At 40.1% G+C, this 27,230-nt stretch overlaps 1 protein-coding gene and 1 long non-coding RNA gene across 7 annotated transcripts in view; one reads left to right on the top strand and one right to left on the bottom strand.

Moving 5' to 3' along the window:
- LOC124172067 overlaps nucleotides 1-27,230 on the bottom strand; it is a 547,471-nt gene that overhangs the window by 322,315 nt on the left and 197,926 nt on the right. The window lies entirely within an intron of this gene.
- On the top strand, nucleotides 6,153-11,803 carry LOC124172083. Of its 6 annotated transcripts, none has more exons than XR_006868056.1 (6): nucleotides 6,153-6,688; nucleotides 7,444-7,495; nucleotides 7,966-8,166; nucleotides 8,260-8,479; nucleotides 9,389-9,617; nucleotides 11,686-11,803. It is a non-coding gene; the product is annotated as an uncharacterized LOC124172083 (long non-coding RNA). The 6 variants fall into 6 exon arrangements; XR_006868059.1 differs by having other exon boundaries at nucleotides 6,153-6,692; XR_006868058.1 differs by lacking the exon at nucleotides 6,153-6,688 and adding an exon at nucleotides 6,715-7,256.

Below are 27,230 nucleotides of genomic sequence, written 5' to 3'. Positions count from 1 at the left end.
ATTATCTGATCCTTAACCAAGGTATGATTGATATTTTAATACCAAAATTCTAATATTTTCATCTCGTAGTCCCAGGTAGCAGCAATACATCCGACGAATCGAGCCTCCTTTCACGGTTAAGTAATACGATAACCCGTATCTTCCACAAACAAGGCCACAATAGAGCTAAGGCTTTCTGTATATTATAATAAACCTTTCTTCTAGCCTAAACCACTTAAAAAAACAAATGACTGTATGCAAACCATCACATCCCTAAAAACGTAATTCATAAGGAATAATTATCCAGACGTCTAATACGTGAATAATTTCGTTAAGAGTAGGCTAATGCCGACGCCGGGTTTCTCTCCACCCTTCCTCACCTACCCTTCCATCATGGCGCAAATAACCCCAGCTGTCGGTAGCCTCCTACAAATACCATACCAATACGTGAATAATGTAGGAAAAAATTGATATATCTGCCGTGAATATGTAAATATCAGTCGATGGATATGGTAATTAATTATTCACGATCGGAGACGGAAATGAAGTATGTTATAAAAATGAAAATTTTTTTATTCGAAAACAAAAAAATTAATCGTCGTGCGAACTCATGAGACGTATTAAAATTCAAAGCAGTTTGACTTCATAAGCGGATGGAATGGATTTCTCATGACCTATCCGTGCAGTTTCACTCCCGTAAGCGACTCAATTCCAAGTCAGTGAACAATACTCGAATATTGACGGCAACAGTAAACGTTAAGATCGATAGTATTTTTATCTTTTCTCTCTTCAGCGACAGGATGGGTAACTCAAAGGGTTATTATATTTCAACGCACCGAAATAACTTTCTTTCACCTAATCGCACCAATATATTATGGCGTAAAATAGTACTCCTTAAAAGGCATCCTTACGCACGTTTTTCATGACGGTAAAGAGGAGAGAAGCATAAATTGTGTGCACTCTGCTATAACCCGACTCCTCCCCGTTCAGTTGTGGAATGAATCCAAGCTAGTTATGACCTGCTACAAATTTTCAGCTAACCCGTAATGTCCGAAGAAGAAGCAAGGTGGAGAAGCAGAAACCCCGAAGACAAACTTCTTTGGTCCCTACGCCATGCCGCCACACTTGGGCTGCACACGAACCCCAGAGAGGGAGAGAGAGAAAGAGAGAGTGGAAACAGTCATGGTAAGCATTGCGCTTTCGCACAGCCAAGATATCGTCAAAAAGCTAAGACAGTTTTGTGATAGTATTGATTTCTTCCTCTACAAATGTTTGGTTGACGAAATTTCCGGATGAATCACTGAAAAATGTTAGCTTTGCTTAATACTTCCGAGTTTTAGGTAATAAAAAAGTCCGAAAACAAAGAATTTTTGCCATTTTTTAATGTTGTGTCACGATACTTTGTTAACAACCCACATATTTGGCCTCATCGACCAATACACATGAAAGGGGTGACAAATCAAAACTAACCCATCACATGCCAGGAAAATCTATATTTCGACTAGATTATTTCGCCGACAAAATAGGATGAAGCTGAGAAGGAGGAGGAGGCCTGAAAGATGGAGAAGGGAGGAGAAATAGTGAGAGAAAAAGAGGACGAAGGGAAAACAGGGATGGAGCAGAGGAAAAGAGGGGGGGGAGAGAGAGAGAGAGGGAGAGAGAGATCTGGGCCTCGAGTTATGCCCTCGGAATTATTCATACAGCCCTCTTTCGTCCTCCTACGAGACCTATACTTCCGTCCGAGGATAAAAACCTCCTCCTTCGCCTTTTCCTCCCTCCTTATCCGTCTCACTCATCATCCCCACCCTCCCCTTCCCTTCGCTTCATCCATTCCATCCCCCACTCACCCCCTCTCATCTCTTCCAATCCCCTTCTCTTTTTCTTTTGCCCCTTGTTTTCTGAGGAATCGAAAAAATCCACGCTTATCATCTCCCTTCTGCGCATTTATTCCTTCTACATCTCTCTTGTCATACCTAGAGGTAGGCACCTATCCCTGATTCCATCACACATTCCGCGAGACTCCCAAAAAGGAGAAGTTTGTAAAAGGTGAAGCCTAGTGATAAAGTTATCTGCAGAGCGCTACGACGGCAAGGAGCCACATCATTAATTCTACCTCTTAATGAAGTTCTCTCACCAAAGTACGTGTTAATAAATCACCTTGGATTACCAGGTCACAGCAATAGGCACTTAGTTAATTATGATATCACACCAAAATTTGCCGGATATTGCTAACCCCATCCCAGCCAGATGTGATCATCGTTTTAACTTGAGGAAATTAATACGCAACAAATGGTTTTAACTTAAAGATTAATTACTTGCTCATTATTTATCATAACCATGATTTACTTTATTAACGTAGTCGACGAGTTGGATCAGATCCATAAATATCCAAATAAATCGAAGTAATATGATAATAAATTGTATATTGTGGGCAGAAATGAAAAGAAGAATGTAAAATAAAATAAAAACAATAAGACCCTTTCGAGATTTTTTACTGGCATTATTTCTAACAAAAATACACAACTACGGTTATAATTTCGACATATATGACAGATCATTAAACAGCCAGTTGATGCAGCCAACAACCTTGCTGGTATTTCTACACTAACCCCATTTCCGCTACTCATGTACGAAGTCTTCAGACCTCTCATAAAACATTCCAACGACCGATCACCGTCTTGACTACCTCCATATCTTCCTACGGAGCTCACCCACCATTATGAAATAAACAGTTGATCATATTAAGTTCAAAAAATGGAAAGTTTTCCGATTTCAGCAAAACCCACATACCAAACGTCTAAATCCTCTTTTAAATCTATTTCCTCATTTTCTTCCACTTTTCAAAGATAAAATAAAATTTTAAAAAAGAGTATTCAATGGCACACTAATTTTACTAGCAATACTCATCAATATATATTTCCTGTTCCACAAACTGGCTTTTTTACTCCGTTTGAGCAGTTAAAGCAATTGTTAAACGACGATTTTTTCACATTTTTGGCCCAAGATCATAGAGAGTTCCATCGATATCTTTCAATTATTCTACATCCTAGAGACAGACAACAACATCATCAAAGTAAAGTAAGCATCCATATCACCTCAATAAAAGTAACAATCTAAAGTCAATCACCGTGATTATGGAGGTCAAACGGGATTTGGTGGAAACTCTGGAAGAAAGAGAACTTCGATAGTTTGGATACGTCCTAAGTATGGGAGATTAAAGGTTAAGGACCTAAACTTTCATTAAAATCGGTACCTGAATGATCAAGAATTACTGGTGAAAAGAGTGAGGATGAAAATCTATGGAAGAGGGAATACTGCTATAAAGTTGAAAACCTCAATAATGAAAAGGTAAGCGTTTCCAGAAACATCAAAACTTGAGAAATCATACGGGAAGAAAAGCCAGATGGAGTGCAACCCTAATCCTACCCCTAAATCGAAAGGAAACGAGGGGTACCCTCGTTCTACCCCGCACCTAACATCCTCACGAGGAGCAACTCTTCCTCTCCAAGCCCAGGCCATCAGTCCTCCGTCCCTCGCCTCTCCTGAATGCCCTCTCGTCCAGACATAACGCCCTCCGAAGCACTCCTTGGAGGCGCCTAAACAGCTCCGAGGAGAGAGAGGGAGAGGATTGCGAGCTAGGGACACGACGAAAGCGGGAAAGGTGGACGGAGAGAAGACATGAAAAGAGACTCGAGAGGGAAGGGATGTGGAGTAAAGAGGGATATACTGAGAGAGAGAGAAAGAGTGCGCAAGGATTGAAGTGGAAGGGGGCAGAGAGGACAACCCGACAGCAATATTTTATTCAGCGCCCCAGAAGGAAGGAGAGGTGCAGATGAAGGGAAAAATCCCCGAGGCTCGGATCGGTTGGCGTCGAGCAAACCGCTAAAAGCAAAAGTATCTGCGAGAGCTAACTGCGAGTAAAAGACCACACTTAGACTTTAATGGCGTCCATCAAACGCAGGTGGGCTAACGCTCTTTTCCCGTCATTCCAGCGGGATGGGGAGCAGGAAGAACGAAAGTCTACTGGGTAAGGATTTAATTTTTTGGCGACCATATCCACCGATTTTTAAGGAATCAGGGTGAAGACAAAATGTCAAATGCATGCCAAACCGAAGATAAGATCTAATGATTCATTAGTTGTGAAGAAAATTAGTTGAACACAGAAACGATCTGCGCTTCCAGTTCAGCTTAACATAAACAAAGAAAGAGAGCTATCTGTAACACTGACAAATTTTATATCAAAAAGACGATGCTGGAAAATAATTTTATGAAAATTCCTTTCACTTCAGAAAAATTATGCCCCTTCAGCCATCAATTCTTTCAACCTTCTCATACATTGGTTAATGAAAGAAGGTGGTTCGATATCTGCCTTCCGAGGCAGAATCAGCCACTAGAAATAGACCGTTTCAGAGCAAAACGGAAACATCTGTCCTCTTTCGTCAATTATCATGCTAATGGCAGAAAAGAACATCTTCGTCCAGCTGTGAAGTGGCGCAATGTCGAGTTGTTTACACTCGACAAGGGCATATTTATAAAGGCACGTGCGGCCTGCCGCAAGGACTCGATTACTCTCTGAGACCTCAATTAAACAGATCAATGAAGACAGCGCAAAGTGGAAAGGGGTCCGCGACGAAACTAAAGTCACAGGGGGTGAGGAGATGCGACGGAATGAAGAAAAGAGAAAAACACACCGAGGCCAGTACAAAAGATGATTACTAGCAGTGATTTATTTTTCAATAAATACTCAGTCATAACAGTGGGGTGAGAGGAGATGGTGATAAAATCACCTCGTTTAGAGTCAAAGTTTTCTCCTCCTGGAATATAAAGAGCACCTTGTGTGGAATGAAGGAGGAATGAACGGAAAGGAAAACGAGACATGACAGCTCAATATTAATGGCAAATGGAGAAAAGTAATGGAAGACATGGAGCAGAGACCTCAGCTAGAGGGGAGAATGTAGGTTACTGGAGGACGGATTTAGGAGATATTAGATTACTAAAAATGATAACTGAATGCCATAGTAGGGAGAGATGAACATTCAGAAAAAGCAAAGAATAACTAGAGACTAAAATCGGAAAATAATGACACGTATGAGAGGAGTTCAGGACTAATTACAGTATAAATAATGATATCGTTAAAGAACGCACTTTCTCCTAGATGCGGTATATACATACGTATTCCTGCTTCCAATAAAATTAATCCGTTTATTCATCAAAAATAAATGTGACCCGAATACCATATTCATTATAGTCAGTTGTAAGGCTAGTGATTGGGTAGATAAAAGATACAGGGAAATTATCAAGATTAATACAGGGAAAAACAGAGGCATTGGTGGAGGAATATACAAATGGGAGTCGGTATGAAACTACTTCAAATGAAAGAAGTGAGATGTATTTAGCACAGTTCGTCGTCAAATTTAACCAAAATAGTGCTTAAATTAAAAACAATATGTAGCGAAATTGCACAGGATGGATATCCCACAGAAAACATTCCGTCTCCGTCTCGAATCGAACTCAGCACCTCGAAAATAGAATCGAAAACCAATATAATTCACATGGTGAATACAAAAGAAGTAGCAAGCGAGAAAGACCGAGAGATGAAGGGGGAAATATGTGAATGAGTGGGACGTTGATGCGAAAGGAAGGATATAATAGGAAGACGCGTAGTTGGAATGTCATCGAAGTCGACACGAGGCGGTGCCAAACAATGCACATCTCCTGCTCCCTCCCACCCACCCTCGCGACGCCCTCAACTTGTCCCCCAAAACACGCGTGCCTCTCCACCCCACGTCCCCCCCCCGAGAAGAAAAAGACCCTCCGCGCATATCTTTCAACAGCTCTCCTCCCCCTCCTCACTATTCTCAGAGAACCCCCGAGCTTCCCCAGTGCTTGGAGAGAAGGAGAAGGAGACCTCTCTTTCTTTCGTCGGCCTCGCAGTCATTTCGTGTTTCTAAAAAAAATGAAAATATTCCACTCCAAAAGAACGATGGGGGGAAGGCCGAGCAACATGGCTAAGGATGAGACATCACCAACAAGGAAAGAGACTCGAAATATGAAATATTATTTCCCGGGTGAATCTGACGTCGTGTTGCTAACCGCGGTGGAACGCAGTTTTCGAGACATCGCGTGAATGTGACCGCGGATATATTTTGCTAATGCCTAAGACACCAGCATGAACATACATATGGACTATCGTCGACATAGGGCGCTGCATGCAAGCGATTGTTTCCCGAACTTCCTGTCGATAGGTTTACAAAATTTGTCGTGTGGCGTCGCTACTTTGGAAGAGGATTGCTTTGTCACGTTAAAATTACATGGCGGTAGTAGGGAGATTCGTGTCGGCCAGCGACAAAATTGAGAATTGTGCAGTAAATAGAGCTTCCTTCGAAATGCTGCTCAAACTGTTTATTGCCAGATATTAATTGGTGGGTGTGAGTGTGTTAGACGCGTAGTATCTTCGCTTGGGAGTGGTTGTCTACGTTGTTTACCACAACGCGTTGTACCGCTGTGAGAGTTGTGCTTGGGTGCACGGAATATTTGTGTGGTTTGTGTTCAGTATCAATTTTCGTGGAGTCTGTTCTTCGCTATCACGGTAGAGAAGAATAGGAAGCGGGATGCAAGCTGTTGTGCCGAGTTGGAAGACAACCACTGGAAAATAAGTGCAGATAATGCCAAGATGGTCGTCAAGAACAAATCATTGTTACAAGTAACTGTAAGTACGTATTCTGTGTTATTTATGTTGGATATTCATTACTTAACTTATTTAATATTGAATAGTGTGTAATTTTAGTTCATTAATAGACTTTACCGGAAATCCGGTAATGTTGTTACTCTTGGCCATGCGGTCATTTTGGTGTGATTCTAAATGAGGCAGCCATTATTATTCATATGAGAAGCTTTATTTATAATATTTGTTTCGTTATTATTATATCAAGTGGAATTTTAGACCATAATACAAGAGATCGTGTGTCTTAATAGACCAGAAATTCGAAAATCCTAGTATTTACGCCATGTGGTCATTTTGTTTGGGTTTCTTGGTGAGGCAGCCATTACTGTTTATGTGAGTAGTATTAATTAAATTTGTTCAGTGGTACCTCGCTGACCACTATTTGCTATTAATTTATCATAATCGAATGAAAATGTGATATCGGAATTGAAATTGCCGTGTTCTACCTTTCATAACTTTAGTTTTTAGTTACATAGTGTAGCGAGATGTTTGTTTTCGCGCAGCAAGTTCTCTTGTACGCTGTTTTTCTTGATAGAGTTAGTTAGATTCCGAGGTATGGATTAATTAATTTAATTAACGAGAAAACTCTTTTACAAATTTTTACATAAGATAATGGTGTTCATATACGTAATAATATCAGCAGCCCATCACGGGCGTTAGTCTCACGGTTAATGTGTGTTAACTCAATTATATATTTCACTTTGATGAACTTAATGTATTCCCTTTATTCTTTATTCAAGAGGAAAAATTGCATGTATCCCCATGGTGACGATGAACCACTGATATAAGGAGGTATGCCTCCCCATTAAGAATACTACACTTGTACTACTCTATTGCTTCTAGACGAGAAAAAGACAGTTGTGCTTCGTTGAAGTCGAAAAAGGTTATAATATTATAAAAATAGCATCGCATGTTCATTGCACAGAAAAGAGAATGTGCTCCTAGAATTTAAATTTGGAGAAAAGGGGAGTTTTTGCATCTCACCTTGCAAATCTACCCATATAATTTTATTTCCTGTGGCAAAATTAGAGAGTACAGTTAAAGCATTCAATCTTGATAATTTGCTCTGTGTTTGTTTTGATACCGATGAATGAGCAACAGTTTATAGCTATTTTGTATTTTGCATTGTGGGGTAAAGTAACATCATTTTGTCCTTGTTCATTGGGTGAATATGATTATTTACATAAGTGTCTGCATAAAACTTTATTTTTTGCTAGTGGAAATTTTTTCGTAAGGTATTTCATATCTTGTTTTCTTTCTAGTTATATTTATTCAGCTAATCTGGTTGTGGAGTCTGTGATGGCATCCAGGTCCTACCAAGTATTTGGGCGGATGAAGAAAATAAGAGCTTTTTGGACAGATACAAACAGCAATATTAATTTAACAGTAGGTGTGGCAAGACATTTACTCTGTTACTAACAGCTGGTTGCTTTACCCTTTCAAAAGGGTTATGTATGGCACTGGTAAGTTACAACTTTGGAGTACCTACGATAGCTTTCTTTGATAGTAAAATTTCTATAGTATCTATGAGACTGGTATCCCTCCATTCATTCCAGATTGCTACAACAGGGGGAAAAGAAAATTAAAGCAAGCAATGTATTCTGATACAAATGCAGAGGCAGAGCCGGGATGAAAGAGATGAGTCAGGACACAAAGACATCTTTACAGTGGAGACACTAATGATGAGAGGGTTATGCCAGCCAATGAGAGTATAAGGTCCCGAGGAGGAATTTGTCCCCATTACCTGTGTCTTCTGCCAATGAGCTCCACTAACAAGTAAGTGAAGGAACATTCCTTGAAAATATGATGTCCACAGAGACTAACACATTTTATCAATACTTCGGTCTGATTAGATGTGTGGGATTAGAACTGAAAGATCAGAGAAGTGATGGGTGGTGCTGCCATGTAGGATAGTATGTATGGCTATGAGACTTGTGGACTGTCATGGTCAACTACTTTGTCTGTCTATGTGAACTAGGTATGATTCAAGGCTGCTAATCTGGATGGAATAGCATCATGCAATTCGCCGATATTGCAACTGAAGTTGATATAATTATAGCATATTGCAACCCAGATGCAATACGGTATTCAGAATGGTTGCAATTCTTGTTTTTACTACACTGGAAGACGTAGTTCTCAAAATAGCTATAGCACCGTTGCAATTCATTATTCAGAACAGCGAATCGCAACTGGTTGGGTTGCAATAATAATATGCGGTCTCCCAGGCCGAGCTATTCGGTATTGCTACCCAGAAAATGTTCACATTGCGATGTTGAATTATTTTTTCATAAGGGAAGAGGCAGAGCTCCGAAGTAGCTTGTGCAAGAAGTAGCCAGATGCTATTCCGAACAAAATTATTGCACCCCTTCATTCACAATACGGGGTCGTTGCAATAATGACCCGCGGAATAGCATATGGTATTTATTGCAACACTTATCCAGAATAGCAGCCCAAGTATATTTATATATTTTTCAGGGGTATTTCTGTGTGTTTAACTTTAATTTTGTTTCATAGGTAATCATGTTGAGTCATTTAAAATTATTTTATTCACTTTCTGTGGAATAGTATTTAGTGGTGCATTGAGTGATTAACATTTTTCCAGGCTCAAGAGCTTATATTTTAAAGAAATATTTAGTATTTACATTTGCAAGAGCTACTTCTTTATTTATTTAACTTTTCTTATAGGTGCAAGGACTGGCTTCCAGACTACAGTAATGAGAACACTGCAGATAATGCAGCAAAACCAGGTGCCCCTTAAATTAAAAATAAATACTTAAGAATCATAGATACATGATTTGCTAAAGAAGGTGGGATCAAGAGAGAATGACACATATAGCAGGATGGCGTGATGGAAAGAATCCATATGACCACTTTGAAAGGCTTTTTTAAAAGAGCCAATTTCAGAAAGAATATGGTAAGGGTATTTAATGTACTCAGTAGCATTTCTGTTACACCACGCTCTTCTTTTTCAGAAAAAAAATTGTAAAACTGACGGTGAGAAAAACATGGGTTTTCTTGATTCAGGCCACAAACACTCACCTTGTGATTTTTTAATCATCATTGCGAATGAAACAAAAATTGGAATTTGAATTTGTTTAAAGTCAAAGGGCATTAGTTTCAGGGATGCTGACTTACAAAAAATATTGGGGGGCCTAAACTGGGGATCTGGCCATGCGAAATTTTATAAGAAATGAGTTCTAAGTTTTTTAAGCATTTTAGAAGAGTTATGTATATGGTCAAAATAAGAACCCTGATATCTCGAGTCTCGATATCTGGACACTCCGGGAAAATTGACTTATTTTTTCATCACACCCATAACGAATTTTAAATAGGGCTCGGGCCCCCTCAGGTCGCTAGGGGGGGAAGGGGGGCAAGCCATGGGATTTATGAGATTATTTCCTTGAAAAAAATAATTTTATTATAGTTTCATAACTTATACTAATGTATATAAATTTTCGTTGGTTTAAAGAGATTTTGTTGAATATTTTCAATTCAGTAGTGATTTTGGCAAAAGACTTGCCATTTTTGCTTCTTGGGGGGGGCAGCTGCCCCTTGCAGGGTACGCCCATGTACGAAGGTCTCGATTTACAACTTCGTTTTATATATGTATAAGATTTATTCACCAAGGAGACCACATATTTTACTATGCCTTTCTCAGCACCATATTTTTATGAAATTCATAATGCCGAATGCATTGCAGAACTGGTAGTGATTTCCTTGGATGGGCCTTAGTGTGACTATAATTAATTATTTTTCATGCGATACTTTCAACATGCGTTATATATTATTCTAAAATAGCTGCCCTCTCTGAATATGGTTGAGTTGGTGTAAAGGCTAGTATCATTGACTCCTACTCTGCGGACCAGGGTTCAGGGCCTTATAACTATGGTATATTTTCGTGTCTTCATTTTGTTCATTTATTGCTTGAAACAATTTTATTTTAACTGCTAGGCAGAATAATAATGCCACTGCTTCCCATAATGTATCTTCTGAAACCCTTTGTGTGTGATTACAAGAGGGCCACCAACAAATGCAGTTTATTTGAGAAAAAAGCTGCCATTATTGCTCCCCTTAAAATCTTTTGGTGGGTTTTCTAGGAGGGTAGCTCTGGAGACATTTTTCATGTTACCCTAATGTGGTGTCTGCATTTCAGCAATCCTTCCTTCAAAAGGACTTTGTGTGCTCCTTTGAAGTTCTAGTATGGTCGCGACCTATTTTATGAGTCATTCACTCTGTCTGGTGAGGAGTGGAATTCTGCTGAAATCTGAAGTGACCCTTTCTAGTGTAGTCTTCCTATCTTTGCGTTCAAAATAACACTGCTTGATAGGCCATAATGATGACAAAGTAATTCTTATCCTGCCTATGCTCCCCACAGTTTAAATTATTTTATGAAACCACTTCCAGTTCTGCAATAAAAAATATGGCATTGAATAAAGCCTAGGAGTGGATGTGGTCTTCCCTCGTCAGTTGGTAAAAGTGTAGTTACTTAAGTCATTTGGGTTTATTTGAAGGGTTACTTATCTGCTCTCAATAATTAATAATTCCTATCACTCATTATTATGTATTTGTGAGGCTGGTAATTTATGGCATTAACTTCATCTTTAGTGTGCTGCATTTCTGTCATTTGTTTGTTTGTTTGAGTTAATTTTTGAAACTATTTTGCAGCTTCAATTCTGTAGTAATTACTTTTTGAGTGGTGGGCATTAAGGTAAAATAATGGCATAGGATACTTGTTGATGGGCAAGGTCCATTTTCCAATGCATAAATACAAACTAATTTCTGTTGTATTATATTTTTAAAGAGGTGATACAAATTTAAATTTTAAAGCAGAATAGAAAATAAAGAAAATGTCCTATTTAATTGTTGGGTGGAGGGTTTTCATTCCTGTTCTTATTCCTTGAAGGTTAAGATTTGCACCTATCAATAACCTAAAAAAAAGTCCTGCTTGATAGTGTTACATTTTTCTTTATTTATCGTTACAGGTCAGTCTTCGATGCAGATCTTGTTTAGGCATCTAAAGAAGACTGATGGATTATGATGTTGATGTTGTTATGTATGCTAATATTTATGTTTATGAAAATAAATGAATTAATGAGAAAATATAATGTCATTCATCAGATTTTAGATTAGAATGCTTGGAGATTAATCTCTGGAATCTATACTACACTTCTGAAGCATAGGTGGTGTTTGTATGATGCCATTCTTTGGTTGTGTTGGTCCAGGTAGACCTGCACAGGCCCAGGAGAATGATCTTAAATCCCATTTAGTTTGTATTTGGCCATCCAACACTTCCATTGGAGGTATTATTTCAGGATTAGGGTGTCCCTGAAATCCATATGAGACGAGTGATTGAATCCGTGAGGTAGGCGATGTTTCAATACATGAAATTTTCTACGATTCTTGCAAGCATTTAGTTCAATGTGGTAAAATTCCACTCCTTCACGCTTCAATATTTGGATTTTATTCTTTGTGATGCATCCCAAACCTATCAGCGGCATCACAATACAGGTAAATGGTAGAATAGTTGTATCTGATTATCATGGTCCAAATGGATGGAATTGAAGGAAGCAATTACGCAGAGGAGGATTAGTAGGATTCATAAGGGAGTTACGGTTAATGTTACTAGATTGTTGCTTAGTTTACTTGCCAATCTCACCCTTTAATTAACAGTGTGAGAGTTTTTTGTAATATAGGAGCAATACAGAATTGGGTTATCTGTAATTGATCACTTTGCTGCTTCAGGAATTTCATTATTTTGCATTGTTACTACGTGATGCAGATTTTCTTTTTATCATTGGCATGGTTGAGGGCTAGAGGATGCATTGTAGCATTTATGGCTTGTCGGTTCCAAATATTCAGCTCTTTTACTCCTAGGAAATTTCGTGTAGTTTGTTTACAGTGAGGCAAAGTGTTACTCGATGTGGCGTTACGTGAATTTCAGTTTTCTGTGGTGAAAAGACGTTTGCTACCGAAATCGATAATTGCCGGCATTTACTCCATTGCTTCCTTTAAGCGTAATAACTGTAACTAATTATATCGCCCTCGGGCCGACTTAAGCCACATTTGAAAACCCGCGTTTTAGATTTTTAGTACCGCTTTCTGCCGAGTAGTGGCGCCACGACCACGAGTGCAAGCTTGTGTGTTAAAAGCGGATTGTTTGGGGTCATCTGCCATTGGCTCGATGAGCGTCCATATGCATGTTCATGGACACCAGTCTCATTACCAGAGATTGACTGAGAGGAATGGGATTGAGAAATTAGGTAGAAACATGTAAAAATTAATGATAACGGTTCAATGAAATAGATCGAAAAAAATCTTTGGAGTCTATTTATAATAAAAGGTAAAGAAATAAAAATTCTATTATTTGCCAATATATACCTGTATATGACAGCTGAATTTCAGATAGCAAGATTTTTAAGTGAAAACTCTGAGAAGCACTTTCATTCTAGATGATCTTTGACAAAGGAAATTTTTCCCTTCTCGCTATGAATTCACTCCCTACTTTCATTGCAAAGAAAACTAGATGGAGATCGCGAGCACCGGAAAACTGATTTAAGCCACAATATCAATGCTCTATCTGGGGAGAAACATCTCGCCATTTTTTTCGGTCCGTCAAAGCGTCGGCGAATCTTAAGGAATCAATCTCTTCCGAGTATTGGGTTGCGTATGCAAAACAAACCAACAACGGCGCGGCGCACAAAGGGGACGAGAACCGGCGCGGGAACGGTATAAAAAGAGATTGAAGTAAGGAGAGAAGGAAAGAAAAAGAGCGAGAGATTTAAAGAGAAAAGAAAGGGAAAAAGGCGACCGAAACGAAAACGGAGTGGGCGAATGGTTTTGCCGAGACTACCTACCTTTTCTTAAAAGTAAAAGAGAGAGAAGGAGGAGAAGGGTGAAGTGAGAAGGGGGTGGAGGGAGGAATCGGAATATCGATGAGGTGCTGGAGCAAGAGGACTTCCCATGTTTACGAGTTCCCTCGCGAGGAGATGAAAGTGGGGAGAAAAGGCGAGGCCATTTGCATAGATCATCCGGAGGGAGGCCGCAAATCGCCGGGTCAGGGAGAGAGGGAGCTAGCTGCATGTATGTATGTATGTGTGTGCGCTGCCCTGGACTGTGGCGGCCTACTCTCGCGGTCCAACGGGCGAGCGTTGCAGGCGGAGGCGGCGGCTTTGGGAGCGGCGTATGTGGTGTGAGAGAAGGTGCTGTTTCATAATTCAAGGCGAAATGAGGCCTGCTGAAAGGTTGTGAAGACGGTGAATAAAAAAAGACGCGGTGGATTGGTTAGAGGAGAAAAAAAGGAAGGAAGTCGAATTTAAACGTTTGCCCCTCGTCTGCCATTGGTCCATCGTATTTACTGCCCGGTCCAGCGCGGTTTTGTCTTTCAGTGTGATCTTCATTCTGCTATGAATCACCCAGTAAAGATGTTAACCCTTTCAGGCTCCAGTTGATTTTGAAAGGGGAATATACGTTTTTGATATTAAGTACTGACAAGGACGAAATTTAAAGGCTAATCTGTAAAATGCAATACAAATCATTAGTTTACATATATATATACAATGTCTTTATCATTTGGTAACCTTGGGGTAACCGAAAAAAATATCACTGACATAAGTTGACTGAAAATGCATGTCCCTTATATTGGACGCCAGGTCCTACAGGGTGAAAATGGCTAAGTCGCGAGGATAAGAATGAATGAGGCCGCAGAAGCTTGACTGAATGACGCTCTTTTACGAATGCTTACTGAATTTAATTGCAAAGCTGAAGTTAACACGATATCGTGAAAGGTATCAACATTCGTTTCCAATATTGGTGAAATATGCTGCTAGATCACTCATAAGACATGCCACATCGTCGATTAATGAGAAATTACTCAGTTGGGATACTTGTGGTAATAAAGTTGATACTACGAAAGAGAAATAAAAATCGGTATGAGCGACCAAAATTCAACCGATCGCCCATCGATACAGGTAAGAGTGCAAACGCAGTCTCTAGGCCACCAAGCGGTGGGGGTCATCCAATACTGACGCTGGCCTAACAATGGTCGGATGGTGTTCTTTTTTTGCTCTGGGATGGGCGCCGTCTACCGGAAATACAGCCCTTCCCACAACCACTTCGTTGCGGTCTCTAATTGTGCCGTGGTCGACTCGACGGCGTGCCGCCGTTTCCATCATTTCTGTGGGCACAAAAAGCCCAGACGCATTGGTTAGCGTTTGCCGTTGACCAAGGCAGAATCGGTCATTTTTTTCCTCAATCTATACTCCATTTGAGTGGGCGAAAAATGCCATTATTTACCATCGCTATTACTAACAAAGTATCTTCATCCACCACCACTTTCGTTCTCGAAATGTGACAAACGGGCGATAACGTCAGGCAAGCATGAAGGATGGTGATGCCGAAAAATGACATTTACGGAACCTACTATTATAACGAAAGGTACCTATTCCAAAAATTAAATTAGTGTAAGATATTTAATTCAAGTATCGACCCTCCCACATTGCACTTCCTTCGCAACTGAATCAGTACCTTCGATTTCATCTACAGATTTATTTCCTTGGTGCGAAATATTTCTGCACAACAATGTCATCATCAATTTCAAGGGATCTGAAAAATTCGCGCAAAATATTATACACGACGATGACATTCTATGTTTTCCAGTGTTTTCCTTTCCCAGCCTTTTCTCTATATCAACACTTATCTCCCTCACACAAATATTAGTTTGAGAGAGGAAGAGAGACACAAAAGTTATGAAAATTATAAGTACTACAGAGGAGAGAGGAAGATTATTTGAGGGACCAAAGATCCCATCTGAGAAAATCATTTCTCCCTATCTCGACTCATAGTCACTAGGGATACGCCGCGTGCCACCGATCACAGACTCCATCTCCAAGGACTCGGGGGCCGTTGAGGACGGTTAAAGGTAACCTTTCAGTGAAGTGTGGGTTAAAAATGAGGGAAAGGTCCCCAGGGGGTTGCAAAACCAAAAGCTTCATCCAAATCCAAAAGGACACTCAAACCTTTCTGTCGACCTAGTCGCCGGACTCGACAGCTGAACTTACTCGTAAGTAATCATTCTTCTACGGACATTCTCTTGTCTCAAAGGATCTTAATTTTCCATTTCTCCCTTAACGCATCCCAGACCGATAATATCTCTCATTGCGAGGAAACCAATATTTCTCGATCAAAAAAATAACATAGCAAAATAGAACACAAGGATAGTAATGGAATTTGTTGGTGGCGCGTATAGTATATACTTCGTACATTCGGAAAGAGCTGGGTTGGGAAGTAACGCACTTAACCCTAAATTACACTTGCATATTTAAAAAAGAATCTGGAATTAACATCGTCTCAGAAATTTCAAAAAAGTTGGGGTGCTCCAAACGGTGTCTTATATTCAATATAAAATCTATAGACATTGTTTGTGGAAGCATTTAAGGGAAGCAAATAGCATAAATTTTAGAAAAAGGTACCTTCACTATCAATTCACCAAGACGGTTGAAATATCTAACCCCTTTCGTGTATGTAAACATTCTCGAGAGTAAGAAAAACCCTAAAACTTTCGTCTTCGGGATATGCAAGAAACCGTCGGGGATACATCGACAAACGAGAGATGTAGCAAAAATATTTGCAATCTCCTAGAACACATCGATTACATAATGAGGAGGAATAATTAAACATCTACTTAATTTGTTGAAAAAACCTCATCACATGGTAAACACTAAACCAGTGTGTTTGAAGAACGTTTTAAAAATGAATATGAAACTAAAAATTTCAAACTGAAAGAAGTCCTACTTTAATTCCCCCCGAGGACCAAGCTCCATCCAAAGTGGAAGCTACGGAGCAGAGGAAACAGGAAGGAAGGAGCAGAGAGAGAAAGATAAGATGAAGCGAGAAACAGAGACATAACCCGTTATTGCCAAATGGCTCGTTTCCAACGGCGAAACAGATGAGGTACTTTTCAGTGCGCGTTGCAGACACTTTCGTCTGCTCGAAACAATGGATATGCTAATCACCTTAACCGTTGCACTCAATTTGTTAATGGCATTAGGAATAGGAATGAGCCGATTCGCGTTTGTTTCTAATCAAGTTTCCCCTTTCAGCTCACGACTTCCTGCACACACGGCTGGGTCACCTGAGCATTCGCCTGAATAATGAAGACATAAAGAGGCACGAAGCCGATACTTGTTCCCCATCGCCGAGGATTGCATGCACAAGGTAGGAGGCATGCGTATTCTGCTCCGTATAATACAAGATGGCACTCAGTGCGACTGATTATAACGTATGAAAAAGGAGGCGCACTAGTAGACGTACAGTTTGTTTTTCTATTCTAGCTGCCAGTAAAATACTTCCCATTCAGAGAATTACTTGGCCATGAAAGCACTAAAATCCCACGCGTCTCCACCGTGCGGGGTTTCATTTATTTGCACTTCATAAAATCAATCTTCATTAAGTTAATTACTTTTGACACGCTATGTTCGCGAGATCATTCGGAACTTGCTGAATATATACCCACCGGGCTCACTTCAATGCTAGCTACTCTACTTCACTGATATCTATAAAGGCAACTTTAATATTCAATATTTTAGCTCTATAAATGTATAAAACTATGAAACAACCTAATCTTTCCAGTTCACACGTAGTCATCACCACGCCTTCAATCTTTTTTCTCTATTCTTGGTATCAATTCAGTAGTATTTCATAAGAAGAAAACTCTGAATTCCTTGTGTATTTCCTACAGTTATGTGTTAGTTTCAGAGTCTGCCTTAATGCATCTTCAAATAAATGTAATGAATCAATAGAGTATTTATAGAAAAAATTTCAGCGTAGAAAGCAAATGGGATGGATTCAAATGGATGCTCTTTTCGGCTCATTATAACGATTAATCATCAACATCGGGTTTCACGAACTCATGATAAGTGAATTATAAAAGAATTTTATGATAAATTTAAATTTGATACCACAGTACTGTAATGGTTCAAGCCCCATTACAATACATTTTACTCGGCGCATTTTCTTCCCTACCTGTTTACCCGCTCGTTCCACGACCTTTCCAAAACCCCACCCCCAAACCATGGCCCGTGGAGGAAGGCGTGGGTTGAGTCAGAGGGGATGAATGTGTTTTCCGTCGATTTTTGTATGGTTGTGTGTGAGTGTGTGTGTGTGGGAGGAGGGGAGCTCGGGTTTTCCCTGAATGAGTGGCGTATTACTCCTCCCTCCCTTCATTGTGCATTACCCCCACCCCTAGTTGAGGTATGATAAAAAGGTGGTGCACGAAAGAGAACGAGAGAATTCCTAAGTGACTGTCGGGCGGAGCCTATGCCCTAAATCAGTGCGACGCACGGCAGGAGGAGACAAGGGGCCCAACTGTATCCAGAAAGATTGATCTGGAAGAAGAATTCCCCCCCCCCCCCCGTCCGAAGGAGCAAAGGACCAGTTGAAGAGGACGCATTATCTCCGTTCCGGATGCAGCTTCCTCCAACAAGGGAGAAAGGAGTGCAGTAAATGGAACGAGAGAGTGTTGGATCCAACCTGGTCCAGACTCGGACTACGATAAAGTAAGATTGCAGCTATCCCCCCCGCTAAGCCCCCGTGTGTCTCCTGCCAAGCCAAGTTAAGACAAACAGTCACGGAACGCACCCATTACATTAGTGAAAGTGAAATCAGTCACCAAGTACAATTAACGTTCGCACCCCAAATTTACAAGAGACGGGATGGACTATCATTTACCTCCCCAGTCAAGAAATCATTGAATTTGTATCATATTTACGTGTTCACCACCGAACTTTACTTTGTTATCATCATTTTCTATATTGATTTTCATCTAGAAACCAAGTTATATTGTTTTTTATTTTAATTTATCATCGATGTTTCATAAGTGGCTTTCACCAATTCATATTTCATTAGCGTATAAGAGGGTTCCTTTTGTTTTTTTTTGTTATATGCAACCTTATTTGTGTGAATTACATTTTGTTTAATTGAAAGTGTTTGAGAGAGTGTTTTTTGTTCTGATTCCTCCACGGGTCACCCGATTGAAAATATCCTTCGTCCTTCCTTTCGCCCCGTCTGATTTCCTTCCCGTAAATGCGTGTTGGACGAGTGCATCAGCGCCCGAACGTCACCCATCAGTTTGAATCGGGAACCCCCCACCCGCAATCATCTTCACAGAAGGGGAATATTTTATTTTATTTTATGTGAATTACGAGAAGTGAGTGGCATAGTTTTGTCCCGTAGGTCCCATGCGGGAGGGACCTTCGCGGATTTGTATTTTCTTTATTTTTGTGCGACGTCTCCCCCCGGTTCTATTGTGGTATCCGGGCGAGTCAGGGGTGGGATGCCACAGTACTAATAAGGAGAAAGTTAATTTTGCCTGCATTTTTCGTAAAAATTTCCAAAATAATATTTGATGGGCTTAAAATGAGAAGCACTCAAGTACTTGTATGGAGCGGAAAGCAAAATATATGAAATAACGAACTCCTTAAAGACGACAATGCGATTAGGTGATATAAACTATAAGATATAATCTGGACTCTTCCCATTATTATTTAAGGTAATTTACCGGTCAAGGTTAGACTTAGCCGTCGCTCCATCCAGATCTTGTATTGATTTAGAGTGGTAAAATGCCAGCAACGCTGACCAAAATAAGGCTCCAATTTCCTCATTTTTACTTGCATAGTATTGGTACCAACACTCTTGCCGTGGTGGCTAAAATACGTAGTAATATATGTATATATTTGTAGTTAAGATATTCTCGTGCAGAACGAGAAAACAAAACCCTTAATAGCCCACGTTACTACCTAACTGAGAATAGCCCGATTTGTAACATTTGAAAGCTAGAAAGCGAGAACATTCCCTTTTTTTAATGGACCAATCCTACAGAAACACAGACCCGAGGCATACGGTGATAATGGAAAGGATCTTCTCTGTATGATAAGCCGCTTTCCCGACATGCACACTTCCAGTATTCAAGACTTATCATTTCGAAAAGCAAATACGCACCGAATTGTGAGCCCCAACGCACAGAGTAAATATCAAGTGGAACGCGGAATGAAAAACCAACAATGTATCTCGGGAGGGAACGGATTAAAAGTCATATTTGATGAATGCCTGAAAATGGAATTCTCTTAAACGAATACGAGGGCATCCATGTCTCATAACAGACCACTTCAGTCTCCCTAAATTTTTAATGTAATCATTATGATTGGTATCAAAGAAGTATAAGAGGCCGACGGAGGGTTTTCACAATTTAAAAGAAGGTTCGCACCGTTTCAAAAAGACACCGAAATTGTGGTTTGCAAGGATCTCTCAATGAAGAGAAAATCACCATCAAGTTTATTTATTACCCATAGTTTATAGCTATGACTTTGATCCAACCAAATGAATCGTATTTACCAGTAAGACCTACAACATACTCATTGAATTTTTGTAAGTAACAAAAATGTAGGAATTAAAGGACCATTAAGTCTTTTGCCTATAGGCATAGATGATGGTTTGCATAAATGCATCGATTAAATTCCTGAGCATTTTTTCAGGATAATTAACCTCTCTCGAATTTTTATACATTGATGTATATCTGGACCCATTGCAATTCTGCAACTTTGGCTTAGGTAACGCATAATTTGATAACATTTCATTTAATGTGGGATGTACAGAATATTCATTAATGAATACTGCAAATATTATTACATGCAGTAACACTTAACATGAGTCGTGAAAGCGAGAGGAACCGTTTGAAGGATTCCAACAATATATGGAACATCGCCATGGGAGAAAAACATACAGCAAATAATGGGATACAACTTATTATTTAAGATGTTAAATTACACTATCCAAAACTAATGCACAGTTTAACAATTTTTACCTAATTGGCAACGAATTCAAATTAAGACCATATGGCAAGTACCTTTCAAGGGAAAGAGACGCCTATCGTGACCCACAATTGTAAATCAAATACCGCATTGGCATACTATTCACATTCAGCAATAGAACTCATCTTACGGAGAACAAAAGAGGATACTCACACTTGAATTAAACAGAAGGTTTAAAGGAAGTACTGTCCTAAATTATAACAATCCGGGAATGTGAGCGATTCACTCTTCATTTCTCTCCAAAGAGATCCACAATAATGACTGATTCTTCATGGGCATCTCAATTACGTAGCAAAAATACATAAACACAGGATTCACGAATTGGATGCGAGACAGCTAAATAAGGGCTTTAAAAATCCAAGAAAATAAAAATTACGACTGAATTGAGGAATGATGCACGCAAGGTGAACGGATAAAATTTGAAACTTTGAAACGCAACACGTCAAATCGACGAGCACCTGGCAAGAGGCCCCAATTTTCTCACCGACTAGCAGCGACGGAATTCAATTCGGATTAGTTTGCCTCGCCCCGAAATTCCAACGCCCTCCCGCCAGCGCACCCTCTCTCTCTCTCTCTCTTCGAATCCTCCGACTTCCATCGCAAACCTCCCTTTCCCCCGCAATTTGCTTAGCCGCATGTCACAGCGGTTTTCCCTTCCGCCGCCCGCTCTCGCGATGGGGGTCCCACCCACGCCCAGCGAACCCATCACACAAGTCGTCTCCTACTCCTCCCGCTCAATATCCACTGCTCTTCCCCACTACCCACCTTCTCTCTCTCTCCACGCACCACACTCCTCTCTCGTTTGCTCCACCGCCTCCGAGCCTGATTTTAAATTCCGTAGTTCCCAGCCAATTGGCTGTCTCCTGAGTGTTTCTTTTCATTTAAGTTTTACAGAAATTAAAATTTACCGTTTTTTCCGGTATTGTGTCATGGAATACTGGTTTGGGATGTGGGTAGGGTTAGGGGCGCCTTTAGGGTGACTGTGTTTGGGTTTTAGTGGAATTCACTAGCCCCAGAGGTGACTTAATAATGGGTTGTAAGTAGCAGCAAAGGGTGTTGATAATTTAGGAAGTTCATATTTCATTAACATGGGCGTAATTTTTAGATCATTACGGATGTTCTTGTTGCTAATTCTCCAATTCCCACTCACCTCCAATACTACCCTCCCCTACGAACGACGTCCGATTTACGACCATTGTGACTCACGAAATTATAAAAAAAGAGGTACTCCAAAATTCCCGAAAAGCATTCTTGAGAATTCCACGAATATTTATCAGACATTCCAAAAATGCATATTTGAGCCAAATTTGACACTAAAATACCTCAAAGATATTAAAAAAAAAACTGGCAAGCAAGTTTTCTGATCACTGGGTTCCACGTGGTCAGCGATTTCCTGTCCTTTCCACCTCCCCTCTCTCTCTCTCTCTCTGTCAATATCATTTTGTCTTCCTATGCCCTGTCTTCTTCCACTGCACCTCTATAACCTCTCCCAGAGAGATGTTTCCAACCTTTCCACTCTCCCACCCTCGCCTCTCTTTGACTAGGTACCCTCCATAAATCCCCCACCCTCTCCCAACACTTTCAAAAAGGCTTTGCGGCGCAAAGTATCCATCCCTCTTCATGTGAAATTTATGGGCGAAAAATTATTTCCGGTTTTGGATAAAATAGATTTGTGGGCCGGATGGTAAAATCCCTCTGCGAATAAGTAAAAAAATACAGAATTGAGAGGGAAGAGGAGATGTCCTCCAGCTCATTTGGCGTGGCTTTTTTCCTCCATTATTTTATTTCTTCCCCATGTTTTGACCCGCGATCATTTTTCTCCGACACTTTCCCTGTCCCAGTTCCTCTTGGGCGCTGGATGTCTCTGTCCCTATCTTTCCTGTCTCCCTGGACCACCGTAAATCACATTTCTCTCCCTCCGTAGGAATCTTCTCCATATCTCCGCTCCACCGCCAGTTTGTTCCGGGCTCGAAGTAACGCTCCTTTCGCGGGTAATTGTTTTTTTTTTTGCTCCACACCGACCCGGATTAAATCCCTTATTCCCTCTAGCTTCTGGGGCACACAGCGGTTCAAGTTGTCTTGGAATAGAGCAATCCCAACTGACAGAAGTTTCTCCGCGCGGAAGCGCAGTGATCAGTTGCAGGTGCGGACGTGAAGTAATGTTCACCACGCCAACGAGCAGTGCACACAGGTGGTGGCGACAAAATGGTCCGTGAATCTCCTAGAAATTGTTACATTGCGCTCGACTTCAAAACTCTACGAGAAGAGTTTCTGAGGTGGATGTGAGCTCTAAATGGAATGCCACTGAATATTACTCGTGAGTCAGGATTACCGTATTCACGTCAGGTTTTTGGAGATATTGCTCACTCGACTTTAGTGAAATATGAAATCTATAGTAAATTTTATAAAGCCTTTGGCATTCAGATATTAAAATAACGGAAATGTTTCGACAAATTCTGGAAAAAGAAGGTAAATTACGCCGATACGTATAGTTTTACCAAAAGCCGCAGATCAGACAGTTAATCATCACGAAATAACCCAATACACTAACGCGAAAATTATGTTGACTTATTCGGCTAAGACTCTGTTGAGCAAGGTTGAAGTCCAGGTAAGGGTGAAAGATAATTATTTCTTTAGCGAAACATTGGAACCTAACGATATACCTTCTATGAATACAAAATAATTATTTTTGAGGAAATATACGTACGATTCAAGTTATCTGAGCCATAAGATGCGGAATCTAAATTTTTCAGGCGTAGTTTACCGCAGATACGGATCAAGTCGTGAAAACGCCTTCATATTTCAATGCAGATTAGTAACTCCTGATCTGTGGCGTAAATATGATGGGATAGATCTCCCCCCGCAGCCTCAGAGAAATTAAAAAAATATTTAAAATTTATTGTCTAGTTTTGATATATAAGAAAATAATCTGTTTTAAGTTGAATTTCAAGTGCCAAAATGATGTAAAATGTAGGTACTTTAATACATGTAATTTTTCAAAATTTTCCCGAAAATATTGTTGCCTGGGGGTGGGGGGGTCCCGTCCCTAGGCCCGTCCACCCACCCCCAAAAGCATATTCCTAGTTACGCCACTACTTCTGACGTTTCATAAATATTTTCAGTAAAACTCGTCAAATTGATAATCAAGAGTTTCATCATATCTTACTTCATAAAATTTTACACAAATCAATAGTACTTTCGATTATTATGACATATAAATTACTGCAACCATTTTTATGAGACTATGAAATTAGTCCTCTCACCGACAGATCGAACAGAAGATTATGTTTACCGTCAAAACAATGGTCGTGTTACAATAAAATAATCTGTGGAGAAAATAAAGTTATTCATTGGAAAAAAACTCTTACCGACTTTTCATTTAGGGCAAAAAACAACCTAAAACTGTATAACAGGGTGGCTTATTCCAAATTATCCACCAGCACGCTAGTAAAGCTGACTCTCCACGTGGGTTTTACGCCAAATAAGGGTTTTACACGACAACCTCACCTTCGACCGATCTAGGACGGAGTCAAACCGATAGAAATAATAGGGTAGTTTCCTTCATCAAAGAAAACAAATGGCATTGATTGCGATTCGTTACCCACCATTAGTGTATTCATAATATACAAATTATTTTGTTTTAGAAATACCGGTTTAGATGAATGTTAATGGTCAATTTTATCCTCATTTGAAAAAGGCCAGATTAGCGCCCATGCGATGCCACTCCCCGTGACGTCACATGGACCTAGTTTCTATACGAGTAGATAGGAGTTTTACATCGTCTGAGATTACCAGTGCATGCATGAGGCACAGAGCTCAGGGAAACATGTCTTAATAATGTTCTATTAAAACTGGCTAAGGTCGGAAAGTTTTCTTCGTTTGATAAGGTATTAATAATCCTCATTTAAGCCAAGCGCTACCAGCTAGTAGGGTACTCTGCTACCTGCTAGCATCCTGCGTCGTGTCAGCGCTCAAAGCCTCGCCCCAAGGTCACCTCACTTGCGGCAGCGGGAACCAGAACGACGTCACACGGAGTTTTCCCGGCATTCATACTTAGCCGTTGCGTTTTTGCGCGCTTGAAAGTTTTCACTTTTCATTTAATCGCGAAAAATAGATATCGTCATTTAAAAATCTTAAAGCGTGAAATACGTACTCTAGGAGTAATAATTTTTCGATATAGGCAATAAAAACACTAGGAAAAATAATAGGAAACCACCCTATTAAGTATGAAGAAAGCTCTTTTCACTGTACCTCCAAAGATCTGAGGCATGTGTGGCGCGGAAGCTTCACCATTCATTCGCTCGCACTCCTTAGCTCGGTCACTTGCCTCGCCACCCCAAGACCACCCTTGACCCTCCCCATGACCTTTCCACGAGAGTCCACTTCCTCCTCAAAAGATATCATCAACCCCACTACGTCCCTCGTAGACCAAAACTCCCAATTTCCCGACTTCCAACCATCCACCGGTCACCTTTTCACCAAGAACGAGACGTGAGATAAGCAGCTCTATAGAATTCTGATCTGAGGGGACCCAACCTCCTTTGCAAACGATCATTTTGCTGAATACCTACTCTATCGAGAGATTACTTGGAATCCATTTTGCTCGAGGAAATCTCAGCTATTTTTTAACTAGCATTTTTGACTTGGATAACTTACATGATCTCTTGCTATTCGCCCTTATTCTTCGAAAAAGAACGCTCTATGTCATTTGCACTTTTCTCTTTCGGCATGATAATTTTAAGGGCCGTAAGCTCGTAATATTTTGATTTTTTCAAATGATTATTTCCCTTGAGATTTCAATAGACCTCTAAAATCTTCTAAAAAGGAAATAATAGTAGTATATCGAGACAAAATCAAAACCATTGAAAATAAGACACGCCTACATAATCGCTGAAAATATTTTTTCGTCCGTTAAAATGTGAAGTACAATTTGAATGTTAACTGAGGAAAAATGTTTAATTTAACAAAAAATATAGTACGCATATATGGAAGTAAATAGAATGGTATAACGTTTTGACTCCTACCTCTGCCTTTGTTTGCTGATCCACCTTCACCGCACTGAAGGGACAGAGATGTTGAGATCTGAGACCTGCCTCCGGACGTCTTGGCATTCATACTGTTTCCCTCCCTGCCTGTTTCCTATCCCACCCTTCTTCCAGCTAACAGCATCTGATTTTGACACCACTCTCCTCATTATTCCATCCACCTCAGCTTTACCTTGTCATGCTTTCAGATCCAGAAGTCGATCATGTCCATGATTTCCCATTCTTTGTCTATACCTCATATCATACATAACAATACATAATACTCAAGTGAAAGCTGATAACCACGACAATTTCACCAGACGAATCCACATGAAAATCGACGGTTAAAAAAAAATCAATAAAACTCTTGAAAAAATTATAAAAAATGAAAATTTATGCATTAGAATAAGGAAATAAAGAAAGAAAACATCGAATCGTAAACCCCATATTCATTCAATACTATGATCTTTATCGCTCACTATCACTTCATCGCATGTGAAAAAGATAACTGTGCACATGAAGTTGACCTTATCTTTATGGAAGTCATGACACATGGCAGTGATAATATGCTCAATGTCAACATAGGCATTGTATCTACGGCAATTGTCCATGCATATAAACAGCGCTGATGGTTGAAATAATCGCTCTTTTTGCGAAACACCTCGTAACTGCGTACATATTATTTCCAATTGAGAACGAGGATAGCTTACAGAGACGTAGAGCGAACAGCGTGAGTCCACGGATGGACAAGTAGGATAAGAAAGCTGTGAAGAATGAGCGACAAGAATTGTTATGCAAACGCCGTGACGCGGCACTCGTGATTGAGATTAATGCTTGCGTGGGGATTAATCATCCTGCGTCACGGGAGCCGCCAGTTGTAATCTCGGTAACACCGCAGGCCGACTCGCAAGTTCTCCCTTATGACCGCACTCTTTTTTCGGGGAAAAATAGAGTTGTGATACGCAAGCAGCAGTCCACAAAAGTACGTTAATTATTACTTGGACGAATTTTGAGAACATAGAAGGGAGGATGAAGTCTCATCAAGACCAATCTTTCTCTCCCCTTTCTCACAAAGAATTCTGCGTGAATGAGAGCACGGAGCTAGGTACTACAAAATTCACGAGGGCGCCCCAGGGGAGGTAACACACTTATGAAGTCACGGCACGCAAGGATAATCTAAACAACCACCTATGTGATCTTTTCATAGCCTAGAGGTATTCTGAATTTCCAAGAAAAAATATTTTTTTTTCAAACACAAAGAAAATAGACGTGGCACACAAATTACGAGGACTAAAAAAAGCATATTTACGTCATGTTTTGTAAATTATTCTGGTAACAGCTGATGGGAAAAATATCGAATTAAACCCAGAGGAGCTTTCAGCAAAAGCATGAGAAGTCTTATAATCCTGAGCAAATGAAGACAAAAATTGGCCCGGTGCACGGTGACGTGATTCCATCATCTTACTCTCTACTTGTACTCACCGATACCGGTAAGGAGTTCATTTACCCTCTCAATGTGCGGAAATAATCAAATGACACACTGCACACTCACCTGTAAAATAAAATAATGTACCGTCAGACACATAGCATTAAATAGCATTGCATGGAAGCTTTACAAATTTATAAAAAAGAGAACGGGTA

This window comes from Ischnura elegans, chromosome 1 (assembly GCF_921293095.1).
Source record: "Ischnura elegans chromosome 1, ioIscEleg1.1, whole genome shotgun sequence".
Lineage (NCBI taxonomy): Eukaryota > Metazoa > Arthropoda > Insecta > Odonata > Coenagrionidae > Ischnura > Ischnura elegans.
The sequence above is the reverse complement of the archived record's forward strand: the minus strand, read 5'-3'. Positions and strand labels throughout refer to the sequence as shown.